Raw genomic sequence first — 25,553 nt, 5'->3', positions numbered from 1 at the left:
ACTTAGACTTGGGTGACTTGTCGTCTTCCAGAGCATATTATTTATTTATGATATGGTCAAACTGCAAGTATTTTGAACTCCTACTTGAATTGTTGAACACTATGAGATTGTTTATTTTAATTCTGTTTAGATGTGTTGCAATGCTAACTGTAAAACTGGTTATTAGGTTGTTCCAATATGAACTGGACCCGGCAGTAACACCAAAGTCTCCAGCAACAGAGGCTGAAATTGTTGAGAAGTCAAATTTATTGATCAATAATTGATAAGATATAGATTTTGAGCTAAGTGTTGATTATGTAGGCTGGTGAAAGTTTTCTGATGTGTATATATACATGAGTGATTATGTTAACATGGTCCTGATGTATTATTAATTGCATTAATTAATTGGTGTATGTTAAGAAAGCGAAGGATACATTTATGAGATATTGGAGTTATTGATCAATGATTGGTTTGAGTTAGATAATCAGGGAAGAGTTAAGTAGGTGGGTAACTGTATATTGAGGTGGTTAAATATGTAAAGTAAGTGGGTGGGGTTAATTGGGTTTGTTAATTGATGATTGGTTGAGATTAGGGAGGAATTATATGGGTGGGTGGATGTATTTGGGGATGGAAGATAAAGGATTGAGTATACGGGTGTGGACTGGTTGGGGTTTTATGGTCGAAAATTGGTAAATTAATTTGTTTAGAGATTGTTTATAGAGAATGGTGTATATAGCCAATAAGTTGGTTTGAAATGGTGGGTAAGGTAGGGTTAGGGTAAGTTAAGGGTTAAAAGGAAAAATGGGTGTCTTAGAAGTTGTGTTAGGGTATTGGTTGATTGGTTATCGGTTAATAGATTAGGAGTTTAGAGTTTTGAATTAATTGGTTAGGGTTTAGAACTGATATATTTTTTTTGAAATAGGGGTTAAGGATAGTGGTAAGGAAATAGGATTGGGGGCTAGGGATAAAAAGGTATACAAAAGCAAAAGATTGAGGTTAGAGTTAAGGAGTTAGGGTTCGGAATAGGAGTTAAGGGTTAAGGGGCTAGGTTAGGGTTGGGATTTAAAGGTAGAGGTTAGGTAAAGGTTAGGTAAGGAGTAGGAGGCGAGGTTTAAGAAGTTAGGGATTAGGATTTAGGTTACAGATTTTAGATTAGAGGTTAAGGTTAGGTTTTTTTTTTTAAACGGGGGTAAATTAGTGTAAAAAGTTAGGAGGATGGAATAGGGTTAGGGGATTAAATTAGGGTTTTAATGGTCAGGATTAGGTGTTTAGGTTTGAGGTTAGGGTTAGGGTTTTATGATTAGGTTGGGGTTGGGGTTAGGGTTAGGTTTGTGATAGGGGTTTGGATTAGGGTTACGGGGGATTGGTTAGGGTTAAAGGTTGAGATTAGGGTCAAGTTGTATGATTAAGGTTAGGGGAGGGTTAAGGTTAGGGGTTAAGGTTGAGATTAGATTGAAGTTAGGGTTTAAAGTTAGAGGTTAGGGTTAGGTTTAGGAGTTAAGGTTATGATTAGGGTTAGGGGGAGAGAGATAGGTTAGGGTTAGGGGTTTGAGGTTGAGGTCAGGGTTTAGGGCTAGTGTCAGGGTTTAGGGGTTAGGGTTAGGTGTTTAAAAAAATTGAGGTTTGGATTATTAGTTTAGTATTAGGTTTTTAGAGGGTCAGGGTTTATTGTGTAGGGTTAAAAATGGGGGTAAGTTTTGGGTTAACATCGTTGAGAAAATCGTTGAGTTTAAGGGTTAAAGATAAGTGTTTGGGTTTAGTTCTGTTTGATTTTATATTAAGTGAAGATTTTTAGTAAAGAATATTGGTAGAGTCAGTTAGAGGCGTCAGTCCGGGTTTTGTTTTTGGTTCTCTATCTCCCCCTCGTCCCTATGAGGGAAGAGCGAGGAGAAGAGGTTTAGGTATTGAGTTCCTGTAAGGAAAAAAGGAAAGGGAGGAGGCAGAGTCAGAGAGAGAAGTTGGATCGGACTTTACTCTCCCCCGCCGGACCGGGCTGTTACTTTACCTCCCCCTACTCCCTCATTTGCATGAGGGAAGAGAGGGGAGAAGAGAGAAAGGAATAAAGTTTTTGTAGAGAAGAAGGAAGGAGGCAGAGTTAGGGAGAGAAGTCGGATCGGACTTTACTCCCCCCTGCCAGACCGGGCTGTTACTCTACTTCACCCTACTCCCTCATTTGCATGAGGGAAGAGAGGGGTGAAGGGTGAAAAGATTTTTTGAGCGGTTTCTTGTGTGAATTAATTATACGCAGGATTGGGGTTGTTTGAGTTTATACGGTCATTTTTTTCTTAAGTAAAGAGACTTCTTTTGGGGGGTAAAACTAGGATACATTTTATATTGAATCAAAAATTGAGTTAGGAAAACAATTTAGTTAAAAGTGAGGATTGGGAAGAAATCGGTTTGGGTGTATTCTGGCAAATTTGTCTTTGGAAACAAAGTGATTTGATTCCCGACATGTGCCTTGAATAATGTCCCAGGTTGTTGTCACTTTCCTAACCAGATCCTCAAAATGTATTTTTATTATTTTACAGAATAAAACGATTTACAATGAACAATAAAAGTTTAGAACAATTTAAAACAACAATATTATTTTACATTTACAACGTGGTTTTGATTTTCTGTTAAACTATATACAGTCATACTTTATGTAGTTCTATTGTTTGAAGTCTTTGTTCCTTTTCACTTCTTGTTTAGTCCGAAGGGGTGAATAGTTCAGAGTTTTCGGAGCCAATGTTTTTCTCTCCGTCGTCGTTGGAAAGTATTCCATCCTGGATCGTGTTCTAATCCTCTCATGGTTAGGTTTTGGAAGCCATGTTTAAGGAAGTGTTGTACAAGGTGCGTCTGTTTTTTGTGCCCATTGGTTATGTTAAATTTGTGATTTGACAGACGGGCTTTGAGCGATTTCCGTGTTTCTCCCACATATTTTTGTGGGCATTTTTTGCATTGTATTATGTATACACAGTTGGTTTGAGACATTGGAATTCCACTGGGTAAGGTTATTGTAGATACAGTGTTTTTGGTCTTGGCCGTTTGGTCCTTCAGGGGTTTTCTCTTGGGACCAGGGGGGTGGAGTTTGGCCCTCCCCAGAATATCTTAGAGGTTTGGGTTTTTCCGGTAGGCTGATATTATTTTGCATTTTGCCGGTATGGTGGTTTGTGAGAGTGTTTTTTTAAAATTCTCCTTGATTATCTTGTTTGCTCTGGTTGTATAGCTCAAGTAAGTGGAGATCAGAGGGATGATGTTTTCCTTGTCCTGTATCTCAGTTATCGGAGTGGGGTTCCCTTTTCTGGGTTCAAGGAATGTTTTCTGGGTTTCCCTGAGGACTGTTCTTGTTTAGCGCCTATCCCTTAGGGTTTTCATTAGCGTTTGTGTTGTTGTAACCCTTTCCGATGGGTTGCTGCAAATTCTGTGGATTCTGAGCAATTGTGATTTGAGTAACCCCTTAAAGACATGTGGTGGGTGGAAGCTTTTTTAATGTAAAATTGCGTGTGTATCAGTAGGTTTGAAATAAACCTTAGTGTCAAGGATGCCTGTTTTCTCGAAATTGGGGCCTTTGAACACAGTGGTGTCAAGGAAATTGACCTCGTTGTCGTGCAGGACCGGGTCGATTTCTATGGATTCATGGTGATTGTTAAGAACTTGTGTAAAGTCTTCAAAATCTTTGTCAGAGTGGGTCCAGACACCCCAAAAGTCATCGAGGTATCTGTAGTACTTTTTTGGAAGTTTTTTACATTGACATATTTTTATACATTCTTTACGAAGGCTGTTTCTTCCCACTCCGCCATATAGATGTTTGCATGACGGGTGCGAAGTGTTTGCCCATGGCTGTTCGTTTGTTTTGGAGGTAGTATTTACCATCAAATTCCAAGTCATTCCTAGTCAGGCTTAGGTGTAGTAACTCAAGGATTTCTTTGTCTGGTCTGTCAGGGTCAGGGTATTTTCTAAGCCATTTGGACATTGTTTCCATGCCTTTGGGGATATCAATGTTTGTATAAATACTTTTAACATCCATAGTGAAATGTTTAATTGGTTCTTTTATGACCGTTTGTTTTATTTTGTGGATAAAGTCCGTGGTGTCCTTGTGGTAGCTTGCATGTTTGTTAGATAATGGAGTCAGGAATGAGTCCAAGTACTCTGCTACACCGTAGCTTTTGCTGCCGCAGTCCGAGATGATGGGTCTCCCCGGTGGGATGTTGTCTAACCAGTTTTTTTGTGGTTTATGTATTTTAGGTAAAAAATAAAATAGTCTTGATCTATAGGGGCCTTGATCCTTGAGGTAGGTACACTGTTTTTTGGTTAGATAATGTTTTCTCTTCAGTGTCTCAAGAATTAAGGATATTTGGTCTTCTGTTTCATCTTTTATGGGGTTGTTTAGTGGTCGGTAATAATTCGTATCATGAAGTTGGCGTAGAGCTTCCTTCACATAATCTGTTCGATCCATTATCACTATGGCGCTGCCCTTGTCAGCCGGCTTTATGACTATGTTAGGGTTATTATTTAGGTCTTGTAGCGCTTTTTCTTTCTCTTTTGTAAGGTTGGGCCTATCTTTTGTTACCCTGAGATTGGCGATTGTTTGTTGGTCCCTTTTAATTAGTTCCAAAAGAGGTTGGGGCAATTTAGAGGGGTCTGGTTCCCAGTCCGAGGACATATGGAAGGGTTTTTTGTCAGCGGCTGGTGTTGGACCGAAGTAGGCAAATAATTTAAGACGCCTATGGTACTGCGTGAGGTCCGCATTTAGGGTATTTCTTTTGCTGGTTGGGTTTGATGGGGCAAACGAGAGGCCTTTTTTGAGGAGTTGGTTTTGAAAATGTGTTAAATGTGTTGATGAGAGGTTTAGGACTTCTTTGTCCTGAGTTTTAGGGACCTCCTTTGAGGTCCCCTTTAAACCAAAAAAGAGCTCCAGTTTTTCCACATTTCATTGGCAGTGTTGGCGGGCCAGTGGAGGTTATCCGGTTCTGTGGCAAATTATTCTTTTGGTAGCCTTGGGATCTGGCAAGTGGTTTCTTTGATTAGGTGGTTAAGAAGTTTAATGTTGTCCTTGAGGGACTGTGGCAAGTTGTTGGAGTAGTTAACTACAGGGATCATGAGTGTAGCCTGGGGGAATGTATCCCTGGCAGCTGGTAACATTGCGTGTAAATCCTTCTTTAGGTGGGTAGTATTGCCTATTTTACGATTGTTTAGGCCAAAGGAGAGGATTACAGTTTGGACATTGTCCGAGGTTGGGGTTTTATTCTTCAGCAGGTGTGCTGCATGGCTTAAGTTGGCTCCTGGATAGCAGTCAACCTGAATTCGGGGATCGTAAATAGGAGGTAGTCTTGAGATATTTGAGTTCCCCGTGATAAGGATTTGCCTTACTGGGCTCAGGGTCCAGTTTTTGTATTCGTTACCCAGATGTTCGTGGGTCCTGAATAGGGAGCAGGATTTTGTTGGTTCTGAGGTTTTGTTGATGCTGCTTGTTGGTGGGGGTAGCAAGGGTAGGATCGGGCTCATTATTGTATTTTGTTGGTTTGCTGGTATGAGTTTTTCGAGGGTATAGAGCGGCTGCGGAGACCAGAGTGGTTGTGAGGAGTTGAGACTCATTGGGGATCCAAAGTCTAAAGAGAATCTAGGTCTTTTGTTAGGTTGGGGGGTTGAGTGGAATTGTTTGAGTAGTTGGATAGGGTCTTCCTGTATCATGTTCTTCAGGGTTTGAGGGGTATTTTGGGGTATTAGTTCATTTTCCAGTGCCCTATCCTTTGGGGTTTGGGGGGTGTTTTGGGGGATTGGTTCAGCTTCATGTGTCACGTTCCTTGGGGTTTGAGGGGTGTGTCGGGGAATTGGTTAAGTAGGAGGTTCTGTGGGTTTCAGGATGCTAAGGATTTTTGCTTTTGCTTCAGCAATGGTTCGGTCTGTGATCCTTCTCAGATCCCTTTTGGTCCATCTTATAGCGACTGAAAACGCTTCCTCCCAGGTCTCTCTAGAGGTTGGAGCAAGGTTATTTATACAAGTTTCCATAGTTTTCCTGTAGTGGTTGTCAGGTTCATAACACTTTAACTTACTAAATAAACACGGTCAAGCAAGAAAAACGAGACGCAGACGGTAATGAGCAGTTAATAGACAATTGCAAGAGGGAAGAACACCCGAAGAGCAACCTATCTGCAGCGAGGCTCAAGGGGAAACTTCAACACTTTCTCTGCAACTCTGTCCCTTTATTCACATTTGTTGATACTGGGGGACATCTGTTATTTGGGTTATGCCTACGTTGAGAAAAACCAGGGCAAAGTGCAGGTCGCTTGGGTGAAGTGTACTCTGAGTGATCTCCAAAGCTAAGATATTTACTGCTTGTGATATACAACAGTGAGACATTTATGACCTCTTGTAAGAAACAGCAGCAACACAGAAAAAGAAACAGTTTTGTTAAATGTGCATATAATAAGCATTATAGATATATATAATAAGCATGAAAGTTATATTACTTTAAGACACTACTGCAGAGAAATAAGAAATAAAAGACTTTATAAAAATGAATTCTCTATCAACCACCACCTCTTTGCTGTCCGATGCAACCTCCACGGACGGTTCTCAGTTGTCACGGTCCAGTAACTTTAAAAGGACATAACAGCTGCTACTCTGCAATACCAGGTCGATGCGTGGAGTGAATGGAGCAAGCCCCTTTTTCAACTCCCATTGCTAAAAATCCATTTAATACATTGTCCCCTGATAGAGGACATATCAGATATTAAACTGATAAGAACAGATTTTTTTTTTTTTTTTTTTGAAAAAAATGTATTGACACTTATTTCATACTCTTGTCAAATAACAAATCACATCTAAGTTACCTTTTAAAGTACAAAAAGTCAAATAAATAATCCATAAAACATCCAAAACAACTGTTCCAAGACGTGCATTAAACACAAAATAATCCATAAAACGTCTAAAACAATTGCTTTAAAAATGCATTACAGATAACATTATCATAGATTAAAAGGCATAAAAGTTTTCAATGTAAATGAGTGTCTATGTCAAAATGTTCTCAGCAGGGAGTGTGTAAGTTACGAATAAAAAGGTAAATGAACAGTCCACTGTTGTGCAGGAGTGGGGTGAGTCCCTACCAAAGGGGAACTCATTCCGCTCCCCCAAACAGATTTGGTCTCTCGGGGTCCTGTCGAGGTGCTCAGAGGAGACCCTCACCCTGTAGCTCCTTCCCACCGACCTCACCCGGAGGGTCAGGCCGCCGCTGCTTTGAACTTTTAATGTGTGGCTCCGGCTCCTTCGTCCAAATGGGCACAGAGGTGATTCTTCTTTGTGGCTGCGTCATAGGCCCGCCGCCTGCAGCTCCCGCCGTTTGGACCGTCGCTGCGGCCATCCGGATCACAGCCACGGGGGGGATCTGCATGTGCTTTCTTGCCAGCAAGTTTCTGGAGGTCCATATGGTGTCTTTGATGGCGGCTAGGGTGAGCCACTGTTTGGCAAATGTTCGTGCTTGTATCTGTTTTCCTTGACCCACCCCGTACAGCACCAGCTGTGGTGTAAGGACCTCCCTTGTTGGCAAGTACGGGAATTGCAAGGAGCCGGCCGTTGCCCACTGTTCTACGGCAGCGCTGCACTGCCAGAGCAGGTGCCTCACCGACTCAGGTGCGCCACAACCTGGTCGGGGGCAAGTTAAGTGTGCCGACATGCCCCGGGAGTGCATTACGGACCTGACTGGGAGGACCTCGTGAGCCACCATCCATGACAGGTCCCGGAGTCTGTTTGGAAGAGCGGGATGGTTCACGTTGTGCCAAACTGTTGAGGGCTCGCCCAGTGCGAGCCCGCGCACTGGACTCACTAGTTCCCGCTCCTGCACAACAGAAATGAGAGAGCGGTGAGTAGTTAAAACCTGCAACTCCTCCTGCTCAAGGTTAAAATGCCTTAAAAATGATTCACTCTTGTTTTCATTTGACCTGCTCCATAGAGACGTTTGTGGCTATTGTCATATAAGGATGTTTATTTGCCTGTTCATTACTATGAGTTTTACGGTAGCACAGAACAAGTGAGATCTCGCTATAGCCTTGCATGTTATCGCGAGACGTGTGTGTGAGTTGACGGGCTACTACTGCATGCGTTCAAATAAAGATATAGCTCCGGCTAAAGAGTATTAAGCCTCCGGAATTATCATTTTACATGGTGTCAGAAGTGAACGGAAGGAGTTATGGCCAAATTTAACCCCCCGACAAGCTTCTCCTTTGACAAACCGGGAGAATGGCCGGATTGGAAGCAGCGTTTTGTGAGGTTTAGGACCGCCACCAAGCTCGACAAAGAAGATGGCGCTGTCCAGGTGAGCAGCCTCATATACGCCATGGGAAACGAGTCGGAAAACATTTACAGATCGTTTGCCTTTGGCGAGGAAGACAGCGCAGACGACTTTGACCTAGTGCTAGCAAAGTTCGATGAATATTTCGTGCCAAGACGGAATGTTATTCACGAACGAGCACTGTTCCACCAGCGCGTGCAGAGGGCGGGAGAGAAAGCGGAGACTTTCATTAGAGCTCTATACGAGCTGTCCGACCATTGCGACTTCGGCGCAACAAGGGAAGAGAATATCCGCGACAGGATCGTTGTCGGGATATTGGATAAGGATGTCTCACGTAAGCTGCAGTTAACGAAGGACTTAATGCTCGCGACAACCGTGGAGACGGTCCGGCAATCTGAAGAGGTGGCTTCACAAGTCAGCATGCAGGGAGAGGCAGCTGGGATGATAAACGAAATCACGAACAAGCACAATAAATTCACGAAACGCTATGGTAAGCCTAAAGGGGGTAATAATGGACAATGTGGGAAATGTGGAAAAGCCAGGCATAGTAAGGACGAAAACTGCCCCGCTAGAAAGTCCACACGCAACACATGCAATAAAGTTGGACATTGGAGCAGAGTGTGTAGGAGTAAAAAAACAGTGAGTGAGGTCACAGAGAAACCAGAAAAGTTGCAGCCTTATTTTCTTGAAGCTGTAAGCAAAACTGATGGCTCAGCTAAGCATTGGACTGTGGACTTGCATGTGGGTTCTACGCCAGCCCAGTTTAAAATTGACACAGGGGCCGATGTGAGCATCATCTGTGAGCAGACTTACAACACACTCAAACCCAAAAGTCCATTGGAGCCTGCAGATATGCCACTATATAGCCCAGGGGGGGAGCTGAAGTGCATTGGAAAAATTCAGAGCACTGTGACACATAAAGGAAAGAGCTACCCACTCCAAGCATATGTCATTCGTGGACGCACAGTGAACAATCTACTCAGTAGACCACTTTCTGTTGAAATGAAGCTAGTGAGGATAGTGGACGAAACCGTGAGCAGCCATGGGCATGCACAAGCTTATGGGGAACATGGGACATTAAAGACTGAACCTGTACGAATACAGCTTAAAGACAATATTCAACCACATGCTGTCTATACTGCACGGCGTGTACCACTTCCGATGCTGGAGAAGGTAAAAGAGGAGCTACAGAGGATGGAGAAAAATGGCATCATCGAGCGAGTAACACAACCTACAGACTGGTGTGCACCCATGATGCCAGTCCTGAAGAAGAGCACAGGTAAAGCTCGCATCTGCGTTGATCTCAAGAGGCTGAACGAGGCTGTTAAGAGAGAACAGTACATCTTGCCTACTACAGAGGAGATAACTGCAAAACTAAGCGGAGCCACCATCTTCTCATCACTCGACGCCGCAAGTGGCTTCTTCCAGATACCACTCCACCCGGATAGCTGTAAGCTCACTACATTCATCACGCTGTTTGGACGCTTCCACTTCAAGCGGCTACCGTTTGACATAACCAGTGCACCTGAAATCTTTCAGAGGAAAATGATGGAGACTCTTCAAGGACTGGAGGGTGTTGAGGTCTTTATGGACGATATTCTTGTGTATGGTGCCACAGAGGCAGAACATGACAACAGGCTGGAGAAGGTGATGCAGCGAATCGAGTCAGCTGGTCTAAAGCTCAACAGAGAAAAGTGCTCCATCAGGCAGAGTCAGCTGCGGTTCCTCGGCCACCTCATTGATAGGTCTGTGATTCGGCCTGACCCAGATAAGGTGGAGGCTATTCGCCAGCTGTCACCGCCGGCAGATGTGCAGGAGTTGAAAAGGATACTGGGAATGGTTAACTACTTGGGTAGATACATCCCCAATCTCTCAACTGTGGGACAACCGCTGTATGAACTCCTGAAGAACAAGAATACATGGAACTGGAGTCATGCTCAAGAAACAGCATTTGAACACATTAAAGAACTGTTAACAACTGCACCAGTACTTGCCTACTACGATGTATCTAAACTGACTGCTGTATCGGCCGATGCAAGCAGTTATGGGCTAGGGGGTGTGCTACTACAACTCCACGGGGAGCAGTGGAAACCTGTAGCATATTGCTCCAGACGTCTCACGACGCTGAATCCCGCTACGCCCAGATTGAAAAGGAAGCTCTGGCGGGCGTTTGGGCGTGCGAAAGGTTTGACAGGTACCTAAACGGACTAGAGCGGTTTAAACCTGTAACAGACCACAAGCCGCTTGTACCCCTCATCAACAGCCGCAGCCTGGATAACGTACCCTTGCGTTGTCAGCGTCTGCTAATGAGGCTCATGAGATTCAACCGGTTGCGGAGTACGCTCCAGGAAAAACCCTTATCGTCGCTGACACACTGTCACGCAGCCCACTGGCCAACACAGGTGTGGAGACTGACACGCACAAGGATGTGGCGTGCTACGTAGCTAGCGTGGTGGAAGGGATTCGGCATCTACTAGCAAAATGGAAGAAACCAGGACAGCTACAGCAGCGGACAAAGAACTGCAGTCCGTCATAACACTCGTAAGGAGAGGACGGCCTGAACACATAAGCAAAGTGGCTATGGATGCAAGAGCATATGTCCAAGTTAAATCAGAGCTGTCTGAATACAATGGGTTACTTTTAAGAGGTAGCAGGATCGTCGTGCCTAAGCCAATGAGAGACGAGATTCTTCTAAAAATCCATGAAGTACACCAGGGCCTGATTAAATGCAGAGAGAGAGCATCTTCATCGGTGTGGTGGCCTGGGCTTGCTTCCGAGATAAACAAACTTGTAACCTCATGTCAGCGGTGTGGTGAGCTGAAAAGAACACAACAAAAACAACCTCTCATCTCTACACCACTTACTGAGCGACCCTGGAAAAGAGTTGCAATGGATCTCTGTGAGCATGAACGTCAAAATTACCTGGTAATTTCAGATTACTACTCCAGATTCATTGAGATTTTGCATCTGTCCTCAACGACGGCTGGACAAGTCATCCAAAAGCTAAAAACAGTTTTTGCAAGATTTGGCATCCCAGATGAAGTGGTGAGTGATAATGGTCCCCAGTTCTCTGGTACAGAGTTTCAAGAATTAGCCAGGCGGTTGGACTTCAAACACTGCACTTCTAGTCCCCATCACCCGCAAGGTAACGGACACGCAGAGAGAGCGGTACAGATCGCAAAGAAAATCATCAAACAGGAAGATCCTGTGATGGCTCTAATGAGCTATAGGTCCACTCCGTGCTCCACTACAGGCTTCAGTCCAGCTGAGTTGTTAATGGGGAGGCGAATAAGGACCACACTCCCCTCCTTGGAGAAAAACCTTACTCCAAAATGGCCCGACCTAGCAGCAGTGAAAGAAAAGGACCGGCAGGAAAAGGCAAAACAGGCTCATTACTTCAACCGCCGTCATGGAGCCAGACTCTTGCCTGCCCTGCAGCCAGGAGATGCTGTATTCTTCAAGTTGGATCATGAAAAATCATGGTCTTCACCTGCGGTGATCCTGAGTAACAGTAGCACTCCAAGATCATTCGTCATCAAGACACAACAAGGGGCTGTGCTGCGGCGAAATCGCAGCCACCTTCAACCTAGGCCAGTTCCACAGTCAACGTCAGCATTGCCCTGTGAGTCGACAGAGACAGGCACCCACTCTGACAGTGCCGCCATGGTAGAGACTGCTCCTGTCAGTCAGAGTGAGGCAGCACCCTCAAACCCTCTTCTCAGTCAGACTGTGACCAGATCTGGACGAGTTTGCAAACCAGTCACCAGGCTTAACCTGTAGACCTGTGGCTGTTTGGGACAGTAGGGACAGGGGGAGAATGAGTATTGCCACTGATGTTGTTAATATTGCTCATGGTAAACTCAGGTTACTGAAATTAATGTGGCAATTTTGAGTTAAGAATCTGTTATTGATGACAGTACCACAACGTGAGTTTAGTATGTTTTTTGGTTAGTGTGCCTACAGTGGTAGGGTTGTCACGATAGTCAGTTGTCAGGTTTGACTTAATGTGTTAGGCAGAAAAAAAGAGGGGAGATGTCATATAAGGATGTTTATTTGCCTGTTCATTACTATGAGTTTTACGGTAGCACAGAACAAGTGAGATCTCGCTATAGCCTTGCATGTTATCGCGAGACGTGTGTGTGAGTTGACGGGCTACTATTGCATGCGTTCAAATAAAGATATAGCTCCGGCTAAAGAGTATTAAGCCTCCGGAATTATCATTTTACAGCTATAACTCCTCCCATTCCCTGTAATGCTTTAAAAATGGAAGGCCACATTCCTGTAATACAAACACATCTGACTTAAAAGAGTTAAGAAAGGATAAAACCGTCTGGGCTCTAACTCTCGACTTGACGCTTCTCACATTGATAGTTGAGAAGGTGAGTGCCATGAGTATGGTTAAGAATAACAAGTATGACATCTTAAAGACAGAAAGGGGGGGATTTCAAATTTTAAACAACAGTTATTGAATTTCTTGTGAATGGAGCTCTTCCTTCATTCTCACAGGTGAGAGAGGACGGGGTTGAGCTCCATTTCCCTTTCGGACTCTGGGAGTTGGCCTCTGGCGCAGGGCCGCATTGAACATAGAGCCCTTTGGGGTTGATTGCAGAGCTATGGTTAGGAAGGAGACTTCATTGGGTGAATTGGAGGGGAAGACTCTGGGCCCCTCCACAGATGAACTGTCTGAGTCAGTCCCAGCTCTTCCCCTCTTTTCCAAGACTCCAGGAGACTCAGAAGACTATTCTGAAATTAGTCTCTTGCCTGGCTGGGCATTGGGGAGGGGGACATCCTCACTATCACCCTGTGACTGGTCAGTTTCCTGTTCTGAGCCAGCCACTGGGCTAGCTCCGCCTTGTGCCTGCATTGCCACCACTTCCTTCCTGTTCACCAATGGTAGGGCAATTGCAGGCCCCTCCCCTTCTCCCGCCTCCCTGACCCTTCTCCTCCAATCACAGGATTTGGCGGGAGATTTGAATTTTCCAGCCCAAACAGCTCTCCAAACAATTCATTTTGTCCGCCATTTTGTTCCTTTTCCGTTCTTTTTGCTGCTGTCTTTAATTTGTTGGCAAATGACTTTGGGCAATCTCTGAAGAGGTAGTTTGTTTCTCCACAAAGATTGCACTTCCTGCCATTGGTGCATTCCATGAAGGTATGCCCAATTTCTCTACATTTGCCACAAATAATCTGCTGGCACGCTTCTGCCAGGTGCCCATTCTCACCACACTTGCGGCAGAGTTTGGGCTGGCCCTGGTAGTGAATGTAGCCCCTGTTGTTTCCCAGAACTATCATGGATGGCAGATGTTTCAGGCCTTGGAAGCCTTGGGGGTCCTGCCATTGTTGGATGGGGACCCTCCAAGCGCAATTCCAAATGCCATCCTCATCTCTCACCTTGGTAGCCTGGCCTTTCACAGTGCAAAATCTGCCCAGCCATAAACAAATGTCATCTGCATTTACGGTTTCATTGAACATTCTGACAATTACAGTTTTAGCTGCATTATCAGTCAGTTTCTCAACATTAAATGCAGAAAACTGGGGTTTTGCATTTTCATAAACGAATCCAGAATTCTCTCAACAAGGCAGCGGAACAAAAGATTATATCAAAACCTTTATTAAAAGGTAAAGTCAGGATACAGTTTACATCTTCTGGGGTGAATTTCAAGATTTTCTGGACTAGCCTCCTGGAGAAGTCCAGCCTTGATATCATAAGTGGTTCATTTTCTTTAAACGTAAATCGGACACTGTGGTGCCTCCACATGCCGGCATGGTTGGCCGACATGGTGGAGGCACCACACTATAAAAGGGATAAAAGAAGCTAAAATGCCTAAAACAGTCTACAAAAACAACAAGGAAGCTAAAAATAAGGTAAAACACTGATCTAAAATAACAAGATTAAGCCTGCTTAGTAAATACTAAAACACACTTACCTTTCTTGTTCGGTCTGGTCAATTTTGTAATCCGGCAGAGTAGTAAGCAGTTCTCTGGACCAATGAATTCCTGAGTGAAAGTATTTCAACTACAAACAAGATGAAATCTGTTCACAAGGAATGTGTACAATATCCTCCAAAAACCTGCTGCTACAAAACTAGGCCACAAACGGACATAAGTTTTTTGGAACTAGGAGGCGATCGCAGTCTTAGCCAAAAGGCCAAGAAGCGATGACCACCACCTCTTTGCTGTCCGATGCGACCTCCCCGGACGGTTCTCAGTTGTCACGGTCCAGTAATTTTAAAAGGACATAACAGCTGCTACTTAGCACCCCCGTCCAAGCGCTTCATGGTGAAGCACAAAAGTTTTAGTTAAAGAAGGCAATTTTGGTTTTCCCAATTGGTCAAGCTTCTGCCAACCTGCAATATTCCCATGCTGTCACATTTTGGCTGCATTTAAAAAACTGAGTTTCCTTTTGGAGAGCATATTTGTTTTTCACAAGTACAAAAGGCTTAGCCAAACAGCAAAGCCCACCAAAAATAATTTCAACTCATAGGTGTTCCTCTCCACGGAAGGTTTTAGTAAAGGCGAAAGACTTGTGCGTTATGAAGAGAAACCAGAGTAAGTACAGCCCACTCTCGAAAGCAGCCGAAAACCCCAGTCTTCCCAGTCCCAACCCTCACGGTAATTCTCACTTGGTGTGCCGCTTTCCAAATCCAAGGCCTCACCTATTCCCACATTGTCACAGGGCCAATATTTTGTCCTTGCTGTTTTTCTGCCAATCAAAAGTGCAAATCTTGCTACACTTTTGTATGGCTTTATCTTGTCAAGTATTATAACGTTTTTATACCAGGAACCCAACAAGGTTTCACAGATAATTCAGTTTTTGCGACAACTTCTGGCGGTAAAATCTGCCAGCCATGTCTCTTCAGGTCCATTGACAGTTTGGGCAACGGGCAGCTCCACGTGCATCGTTAATTGTTTTTCCACAAGACAGAAGATGGGTGCACCGTTCCCAGCGACGCTGCAATACCGGGTCAATGCTTGGAGTGAATGGAGCAAGCCCCTTTTTCAAATCCCATTGCTAAAAATCCATTTAATACGTTGTCCCCTGATAGAGGACATATCAGATATTAAACTGATAAGAACAGATTTTTTTTTTATTTTAGAAAAGTTTATTAACAATCAAAACAAAAGATTCAACAAAACATACAATTTACAATCAACAATACAATGCACAACCTACCCTAGACCCCACACAAAAAACTGCATGATGTTACCATTCCAACCCTAACCCTACTTTCCACCTCTCCAAGGCAGCATGCTTCCCCCACTTCTCAATGTCCCTTTTGATTCTCCCTTCAAATCAAACTCCATCCGCCTTGTCACCCCCACCACACCATCATCCCTGTTCTTCCTAACGAGATCTTGCCTAGCCCACCTCAAGCTCCTCTTCACAATAATAACAATCAACCATGGAAGGAAATTTGCACTCCCCGAACCCACCCTACGGTCCACCATATCCCATGTCAGCCGAAGACCAGAACTCAATTGTTCCCACATTGCACCAGCCCTGCCCCAAACCTTACCCGCAAATGGACAGCCCCACATGACATGTCTGACTGTCTCCACCTCTGTGCACCCCAACCTAGGACAGACCGGAGACCTCGCCAAACCATGCCTGTACATTACATCACGCACCGGCAGGCACTTGAGAAAGCACAACCAATTTAGATCCTTAAGACCATTGTCAAGCCCCCTTGGCTGGATACCCCTCCAAATCGGAAATGGGGTACCAACCACAGGTGGCGCAATCACTCTCTGACTAACCTCTCCGAAGAGAACCCGGTGATCCAGCCTCAATGCCGGATCTGAAACCTCAGGATGAGTCCTCAACCACCTGGCCGCATGGAGGTAGTGCCATGGCAACTGCTCCACCCGGGGTGCCAGATTGCTCCAGACCATCAGACCTCTAGTCTAATAAGCGAAATAGAGCCTCAGGAAGTAACCTGACGAATGCACCACCGGAGCAGACAACTCCTGAGTCAAAAAATGACACAACTATGCAATCCAGTTTCAGCTGGAGGTGCGGCACACCTCTCCCCCAGTGTCTACACCAGCCATCATACGTGCCCTCGCCACATACTCTAAACTCCCACCCCAAAGGAAACGGAAAACAAGCCGATGAGTGGCCTCCTCATACCAACCGGCAGCGGGTAGATGTACGTCAAAAACAAAAGAGAATACATCCTCCTTCTTATACAGAAGGGAAATCACCCCGTGGCCACCGACCTTCCCATCACACCTGTTCGGAACATTTCAGCCAACACCTCCAAAACAACCAGTCCGAGTAAATCCCAAAACTTGAGATAAAACTCCACCGGAAGTCCATCAATACCCGGCACCTTCCGCTTGTTCATTCCCCTCAAAACCCCTTCAAGTTCCACAAGGGTGATGTGAGCCCCCATAGCCTGCGCAATGTCAGAACGAACCCTTTGGGTCAGCGCATCCAAAAAGATCTCACCCCCCTCCATCTCTGTCTCCCGTTCCCGAAAATGCGTGCGGAAATAGTCAGTGGCCACTCGCACCATCTCAACATCACCGTCCACAACCCTGCCCTGCTCGTCCCTCACCCCAATAACCACTTTTTTTCACCCTGTCAGCCCTCATAGAGTAGAAGAACGCTGCAGAACATGTCTCGGCACCCTCAAGGTAGGCACTACGAGCACGCAATAAGTATGCTCGTGCCCTACCTTCATAAACCACCCTCAATCGCTCCTTCAGGGAGCCACAAACCCCCTGATTCATGATGCCCCCACAGTTCCCCGTGGCATACTCAAGCTCGAGAAGGTACTGCAGGCGAAGCAGCTCCCTCCTCGCCACCCTCACCTTTTGTTTACAATACCGCATACAAAACAACTTCATGCGCTCCTTGACTACCTCGCATACCATTTGCTGTCCGATGCGACCTCCCCGGACGGTTCTCAGTTGTCACGGTCCAGTAATTTTAAAAGGACATAACAGCTGCTGCTTAGCACCCCCGTCCAAGCGCTTCATGGTGAAGCAAAAAAGTTTCAGTTAAAGACAGCAATTTTAGTTTTCACAATTGGTCAAGCTTCTGCCAACCTGCAATATTTCCATGCTGTCACATATTAGCTATGTATAAAATCTGAGTTTCCTTTTGGAGAGCACATTTGTTTTTCACAAGTACAAAAGGTGATGATATAATGAAAAGAAAGTTGATGTGTATATGCATGAATCCAAAAGAAAGTTGATGCGTATATGCATTTATTAAAAAGAAAGTTGATGTGTTTATGCATTAATCAAAAAAAAATTTGATCTGTATATGCATTAATATAAAAGAAAGTTGATGTGTATATGCATTAATATAAAAGAAAGTTGATTTGTATATGCATTAATCTAAAAGGAAGTTGATGTGTATATGCATTAATATCAAAGAAAGTTGATGTGTATATGCATTAATATAAAAGAAAGTTGATGTGTATGTGCATTAATCTAAAAGGAAGTTGATGTGTATATCCATCCATCCATCCATCTTCATCCGCTTATCCGGTATCGGGTCGCGGGGGCAGCAGCTCCAGTAGGGGACCCCAAACTTCCCTTTCCCGAGCCACATCAACCAGCTCCGACTGGGGGATCCCGAGGCGTTCCCAGGCCAGGTTGGAGATATAATCGCTCCACCTAGTCCTAGGTCTTCCCCGGGCCTCCTCCCAGCTGGACGTGCCTGGAACACCTCCCTAGGGAGGCGCCCAGGAGGCATCCTTACCAGATGCCCGAACCACCTCAACTGGCTCCTTTTGACGCGAAGGAGCAGCGGCTCTACTCCGAGCTCCTCTCGGATGACTGTGCTTCTCACCCTATCTCTAAGGGAGACGCCAGCCACCCTCCTGAGGAAACCCATTTCGGCTGCTTGTACCCTGGATCTCGTTCTTTCGGTCATGACCCAGCCTTCATGACCATAGGTGAGGGTAGGAACGAAAATTGCCCGGTAGATCGAGAGCTTTGCCTTCTGGCTCAGCTCTCTTTTCGTCACAACGGTGCGATAAACAGAATGTAATACCGCACCAGCTGCTCCGATTCTCCGACCAATCTCACGCTCCATAGTCCCTCACTCGCGAACAAGACCCCAAGGTACTTAAACTCCTTCACTTGGGGTAAGGACTCACTCCCTACCCGAAGAAAGCACTCCATCGGTTTCCTGCTGAGAACCATGGCCTCAGATTTAGAGGTCCTCGTCCAAGCCGCTTCACACTCGGCTGCGAACCGATCCAGAGAGTGCTGAAGGTCACAGACCGATGACGCCATCAGGACCACATCATCTGCAAAAAGCAGCGATGAGATCCTAAGCCCACCGAACTGCAACCCCTCCCCGCCCCGACTACGCCTCGATATCCTGTCCATAAATATTATAAACAGGATTGGTGACAAAGCGCAGCCCTGGCGGAGGCCAACCCTCACCTGGAACGAGTCCGACTTACTGCCAAGAACCCGGACACAGCTCTCGCTTTGGTCATACAGAGACTGGATGGCCCTAAGAAGGGACCCCCTCACTCCATACTCCCGCAGCACCTCCCACAGTTTCTCCCGGGGGACCCGGTCATACGCCTTCTCCAGATCCACAAAACACATGTAGACTGGTTGGGCATACTCCCAGGCTCCCTCCAGGATCCTTGCGAGAGTAAAGATCTGGTCCGTTGTTCCACGACCAGGACGGAATCCGCATTGTTCCTCTTCAATCAGAGGTTCGAATATCGGCCGAACCCTCCTTTCCAGCACCTTGGAGTAGACTTTACCAGGGAGGCTGAGAAGTGTGATACCCCTGTAATTGGCACACACCCTCTGGTCCCCCTTTTTGAAGAGGGGAACCACCACCCCAGTCTGCCACTCCTTCGGCACTGTCCCAGACTTCCACGCAATGTTAAAGAGGCGTGTCAACCAAGACAGCCCCTCCACACCCAGAGCCTTCAGCATTTCTGGACGGATCTCATCAATCCCTGGGGCTTTGCCGCTGTGGAGTTGTTTGACTACCTCAGCGACCTCCACCAGGGAAATTGACGATAATCCCCCATCATCCTCCAGCTCTGCCTCCACCACAGAGGACGTGTCAGCTGGATTTAGGAGTTCCTCAAAGTGCTCCTTCCACCGCTCAATTACCTCCCCAGTTGAGGTCAACAACGTCCCATCCTTACTGTATACAGCTTGGATGAGTCCCCGCTTCCCCCTCCTGAGGTGGCGAACGGTTTTCCAGAAGCACCTTGGTGCCGACCGAAAGTCCTTCTCCATGTCTTCTCCGAACTTCTCCCACACCCGCTGCTTTGCCTCTGTCACGGCAGAGGCTGCAGCCCTTCGGGCCCGTCGGTACCTTGCAACTGCGTCCGGAGTCCTCTGGGATAACATATCCCGAAAGGACTCCTTCTTCAGTCGGACGGCTTCCCTGACCACCGGTGTCCACCAGGGTGTTCGTGGGTTACCGCCCCTTGAAGCACCTAAGGTCTGTCCAGAGTCCTCCCCCACCCCCTGACCCAACTCACCACCAGATGGTGATCAGTTGACAGCTCTGCCCCTCTCTTCACCCGAGTGTCCAAAACATACGGCCTCAGATCAGATGAAACGATTATAAAATCGATCATTGACCTTTGGCCTAGGGTGCTCTGGTACCACGTACACTTATGAGCATCCCTATGTTCGAACATGGTGTTTGTTATGGACAATCCATGACTAGCACAGAAGTCCAACAACAAACAACCACTCTGATTCAGATCAGGGAGGCCGTTCCTCCCAATCACGCCTCTCCAAGTATCTCCATCATTGCCCACGTGTGCGTTGAAGTCACCCAGCAGAACTATGGAGTCCCCTACTGGAGCCCCATACAGGACTCCATTCAAGGTCTCCAAGAAGGCCGAATACTCTGAACTCTTGTTTGGTGCATATGCACAAACAACAGTCAGAGTTTTCCCCCCCATCACCCGCAGGCGTTTGGGAGGCGACCCTCTCGTCCACCGGGGTAAACTCCAACGCAGCGGCGCTCAGCCGGGGCTTGTGAGTATCCCCACACCCGCCCGGCGCCTCACACCCTGGGCAACTCCGGAGTAGGACAGAGTCCAACCCCTATCCAGAAGTACGGTTCCAGAACCGAGACTGTGCGTAGAGGTAAGCCCCACCAGATCTAACTGGTAACGCTCCACCTCCCGCACAATTTCCGGCTCCTTCCCCCACAGAGAGGTGACGTTCCACGTCCCCAGAGCCAGCCTCTGCCGCCCGGGTCTGGTCCGTCGAGGCCCCTGACCTTCGCCGCCACCCATGTGGCAGCGCACCCGACCCCAGCGGTTCCTCCCACAGGTGGTGAGCCCATGGGATGGAGATGAGGGTGCCACGTAGCTTCTTCGGGCTGTGCCCGACCGGGCTCCGTGGCAAACCCGGCCACCAGGCGCTCGCTGACAAGCCCGCCGTCTGGGCCTGGCTCCAGACGGGGGCCCCGGGCCTCCTCCGGGCAGGGTCACTCCCTCTCTTCCTCGGTCTCTCATAGGGTTTTTGAACCATTCTTCGTCTGGCCCTCACCTGAGACCACTTTGCCATGGGAGACCCTACCAGGAGCACAAAGCTCCAGACAACACAGCCCTCAGGTTCATAGGGACACACAAACCTCTCCACCACGATAAGGTGATGGTTCCCCGGAGAGGTGCTGTATATATGCATTTATTAAAAAGAAAGTTGATGTGTTTATGCATAATTAAAAAAGAAATTTATATGTATATGCATTAATCTAAAAGAAAGTTGATGTGTATATGCATTAATCTAAAAGAAAGTTGATGTCATAATGGATTGTGATGATGACATAATGAATAGTGATGAGGACATAATGAATGTGTATATGCATTTATTAAAAAGAAAGTTGATGTGTATATGCATTAATCTACACAAAAGGTGATGTGCACTCTTAAAAAAAATTATAGTGGCTTAACTTAAAAGAATTAAGGTAACAATTTGCATGGACTTTTGTAAGTAGTTCCAACTCAGCCATTTTTGAGTAAATGCGGCGATTCTTTTATAGTAAGACTAACTAATTTATTTAAGTACAACCAACATGACCTACAAGTTTATTTAAAGTAAATCTACTTAAATTGCATGAAAATGTTAAGGTAATATTATGTTGTCAAATTATTTAATTTAAGCTATTTTAACTTATTTATTTTACTTCCATTCTACTCAGAATTGTTAATGCAAATTGTTATCTTAACTTTGTGTTAATAACTTAATTCACTTTAACAAGAATAAAGTACACAGCAATTCCTTTTTAGAAAACATTTTATTGTAAAAACAATGTTAACGTATAAACTATATTATAGTAATATTTATAACATAAACAAAATAAACATGCCTACTTAGACAAAAAATAAATACATACATTTTTACCCAAATCAGTTTTAAGAGAAAGTGTCATTATTTTTTTTTAACCTGGACCCTAATTCCCCATGCCTGTGTGACTGATGAGGAGAAGAAATATTTAATTAGTCCAGTATTGATGGAGAGCGCATCCTTCTGGTGGCTACAAAATGAGCTGAAATGTAGTTCTATAAGGCAAATGTGCTGCGTCAAATTGTGTTCACAAATAGTTCTCTTTTTCACCCTCTAACAGGTACAGGTGGTTACTGTAAGTCCTGACAACAGTACGGAAGCCTTTCCCTTCACTTGTTGTGGCTGTGTAAAACCAAGTCTCCTAAAAAGTATTTTTTAGCTCATTTTGCAGCTGCCAGCTGATGCGCTCTCTGTCAATACTGGGCCAATTAAAGATAGTCTTCCCTCAGTCAGTCAGTCAGTCAGACAGACAGAGACAGGTTGAAAAATAACAAAGCTTCCCTTTAATAAAATTATTAGTGTATTTGGGAGCTTCTAAGTTGCCCTTAAAAATGGAACATGTTCAAATTACTAACGTAAATTTTGGAGGCCCAATCCACTGAGTCCAGTGCGGTGCATGTTAAAAAATACAATAAAAAACAGCATGCACCATGTTGTTGAATTTGAGGACAGTCTAATTCTTCACATTTTTAGCCTAGCAGTTTACTTTTTAAAGACATAACCTTCAGACTGGCTTTCAGCCCATCCAGCTAAAGGCATATCTTTTGAAATACCTCAAAAGTGTTTTTCCGTTCTTTTGGGTAGCTGAGGTTGAGTCCGTATATCAGCCCCATTAGCAAGGCACATGCTCTGGGTACGTCCAGGTCTTACAGGACTTCTGTTCCCTCAATGAAGATCCTGGAGCTGGTTGGATCAGACATGGTGGCACCTCTGGAAATGACCATCTCCATCACTTCACTGACAATATCCCCACCATCCTGGCATAAGTAGGTCAGAATCAATGTCAGTGTTTTACTCCTCATGTTTAAAATCAAGAGTAACACAAAGTACAGAGTGTATGTGAACTTAAGTGTCGGATTTACCTACCAACTGCTCTTTGAAGAGATCCTCCTCCTTTTCTCTGAGATACACCATTAGACCACAGATAGCAACCTCTCCTTCTCCACAGACTCATCCTGTGAACAAAAAAACATATGCTAAACTGCTCTTCTATGAATTTAAGTTTTTAATAATTAGATCACTTGGAAAACAGACCAAAGAATGAGGTTGATAAGACTTAGACTGTACAAATTACCAATCTGTATTGTTTTAAATTAAAATCAAATAATGAATTATTTTAAAAAGGCCTTGTAAGTATTACATCTGTTATTCAATATATTAACAATTATTCATGATTCAGTTTCCTTGTTCTGTTGTACTGGTGCAAGTGTTGAATGATGACCAATGATGAAACTGTTAAGGCTTTTGAATTCAACTTTGTTATTACATTTACTATGCCTGTCTTGTTACCTTTCACTACTAATATAGTTTTGGTTGTAATTGATATTTTTTTTTAGCAACTTCAGAGCAGAGATATATTATTACCTTATAAGTGTTTGGATTGCAACCAGCTACTTTTTAATACATCCAGCGGACAAGGAGCACTGATAGTTTTCATGTGAAATTGTGTTTCTGCCCACCTGTCAAATTTGTCAAAAGTCTACTAAACACTCTCCAGTGAAAGTGAACCAACACAACATCACCCATACCAAAAGATAATGTTCAAATCAAGATTACTTACCTCTAGCAGCAAGTTTCTTATGTGCTGAATATTCATTTTTGAAGCCCCTCCTCTTAAGGACACCAAGGACTATATTTTTGTTGTGTGCTGCTCCAGTTTTGCCATGAGCATTGCCTCAAGGTTAATAGTGGTGATCCTCCTGAATTCTTCATTTATCTGTATAAATATAAGACACAAATGACAAAAGCACATTTGGTAATGTAAAAAATAGAACGTACTGTGAACCAAAAATATTTACATGAGCTGCATCAAAAGAGCAGACCATCGGTGTTTTAGGTTTGTGACTGGTGGTGCTTCATTCACAACCTCCTGCCTGCAAATGGAGAATGTCTAAGATAGGGCAATTTTCCAATTCCTTCATCTTCAGGATCTTCACTCATTGCACCCTCCATATCCTCCTCAACAACAGAACTGTCCCCTACATTTAAAGGATTGACAAACCTCTGCAAAAGCTCAGGCTTGAAGTCATTCAGTGAATAAGGAGTGTGTTTCCGGCTCCTATGAGAAGCAAATGTTCCATGAATGTTTGTTTTGAAAGGACAATTTTCAAAAACACAACAGACAGTTTCCTGTTTTTTTTAAATGACGGCAAATGTGCTCAAAGTATTCTCTTTCTGTTGAGATAGGGTTTAGAGAACAAGACAACACTTCTCTATGTGTCACTGTCTCACAGGTTGAATGGCCTCTTGAAAGACGGGTACGCAGACTGACCCATGTTTTAAAAGAGCAATAACACTCCCAATAAAGACAAGGGAGAAATTGTCCACCATGGGCATGTCTAAGTCTATAATGTTTTAACAGCTCAGTCCTTCTTGGTGTTTCAAATTTGCAAATTTTACAACTCCAATTCATTTTAAAACTATGAAATCTACTTGCAAAAAACTGCACAGAATTGGGCTTATGTCTTACACCATGCTTTTTCAGAATGCTAACATTAATGGCAGTTCAGTGCCGTTAAGCTACCACTGGATACAAAAGATACAAAAAACTGCTCTGAAGCATGGTGCTGTTAAGACTAGCTTGCTAATGTATGCTAACTCAACAGTTGGTGAATTAGCTTAGGAAAAGCTACAACTTCAATTTGAGCACGTGAAAACAAATTATGTCTGTTAATACAGTTACTACATGCAAATGAAACAAGAAAGAGACTCACCAAGTATTTTCTTGCAAACTCAGTCGAGCTGGGGGTGTCCTGAACAAGCCCGCTGTGTTTACCGGTAACGAGTTTATCCAGCGTTTTTTTTTTTGCCAGCCTCCAGGTTTATTTAGAAACTGATTTGCTTTCTGGCTGTGGCAAAAAAAAAAACTTTCTGTGTGTGTGTTGCGTTGGGTTGCTGCCGTTTTCTGCTATGATGACCGGCCACGGCTTGCCTCGCAGTGGAAAACGGACGCACAGTAACACGATTCGAGTAGAGATATTGGAAACACGCCAAGTTTCTCCCGCTCTTCTTAGAAGGCGTGGTATATCAGCAAAGCATGTCCGGGCAAGTTCAGTACTGAACTCAGCTTTTGAAAAATGCTCAGTAGAATGACAAGTAGCACTAACTCAATCCTTTTCTATTGTTAAGAAAAGGTAAAAGTGTTTATTCATAATCAATATATATTTAAGTTCAGACACTTTTTATTATTTTCATTTTGATCTACTTCTTAAAATAAGTTATCAACTTACTAAAACATGTATTCGTAACAAATTCAATTTTTATGCTTAAAATGCTCAAGATTTTAAGCTTTAATTATTTTTTAGAGTGTAAGACTGTTATTCAACTGGCAGAATTCTAGAAATTTATTTGGAAAAACTCATTTAGAAATTATTTGTCCTGTATAGCAAGTCATCTGGTGGATTTTTCCTTCCATGGCAACAGTTAATCTTCTTCATTTACTTGAACCTCAATTTGTAGTTCAGGAGATTGTTTTTTCCACAGACCTCTGTTTTCAATGTTGGTGGTACGTCTAAATGAACAATGGGCAACCTACATCCATCTCGCTAGCACCCAAATCTCTGTGCTGATCTCCCTGCTTGGATGGCAAGTCATCTGGTGGATTTTTCCCGTCAAGAGGAAGCTGATCAAGAGGGAGAGTTTTTTTATTGTACCCACTAGCAATAAAGTTTATTTGTCTGTAGCCATAAATTGCATTATGGCTATCAACGTTTTGAGCGAAGAAGAATACCACAGCTCAAGTCCCTGGTAAGGCAACAGCTTGATTCTGGGATATGTATGAAGT

General features: G+C 44.4%; 2 non-coding genes and 1 pseudogene across 2 annotated transcripts; all 3 read right to left on the bottom strand.

The window, feature by feature from the left end:
* Nucleotides 1-6,561: 6,561 nt before the first annotated feature.
* Nucleotides 6,562-6,745, bottom strand: LOC116681084 (U2 spliceosomal RNA). Its single transcript, XR_004329958.1, has one exon. It is a non-coding gene; the product is annotated as a U2 spliceosomal RNA (small nuclear RNA).
* Nucleotides 6,746-14,682: 7,937 nt separating this feature from the next.
* LOC116681085 (U5 spliceosomal RNA) lies at nucleotides 14,683-14,798 on the bottom strand. The gene has a single exon (XR_004329959.1). It is a non-coding gene; the product is annotated as a U5 spliceosomal RNA (small nuclear RNA).
* Nucleotides 14,799-15,172: 374 nt separating this feature from the next.
* On the bottom strand, nucleotides 15,173-15,351 carry LOC116681083 (uncharacterized; annotated as a pseudogene).
* Between the last annotated feature and the right edge of the window lie 10,202 nt (nucleotides 15,352-25,553).

Source organism: Etheostoma spectabile, unplaced genomic scaffold, assembly GCF_008692095.1.
Source record: "Etheostoma spectabile isolate EspeVRDwgs_2016 unplaced genomic scaffold, UIUC_Espe_1.0 scaffold00018558, whole genome shotgun sequence".
In the NCBI taxonomy this organism is placed as follows: domain Eukaryota; kingdom Metazoa; phylum Chordata; class Actinopteri; order Perciformes; family Percidae; genus Etheostoma; species Etheostoma spectabile.
Note: the sequence above shows the minus strand (reverse complement) of the source record. Positions and strands in the feature narration are given on the sequence as shown.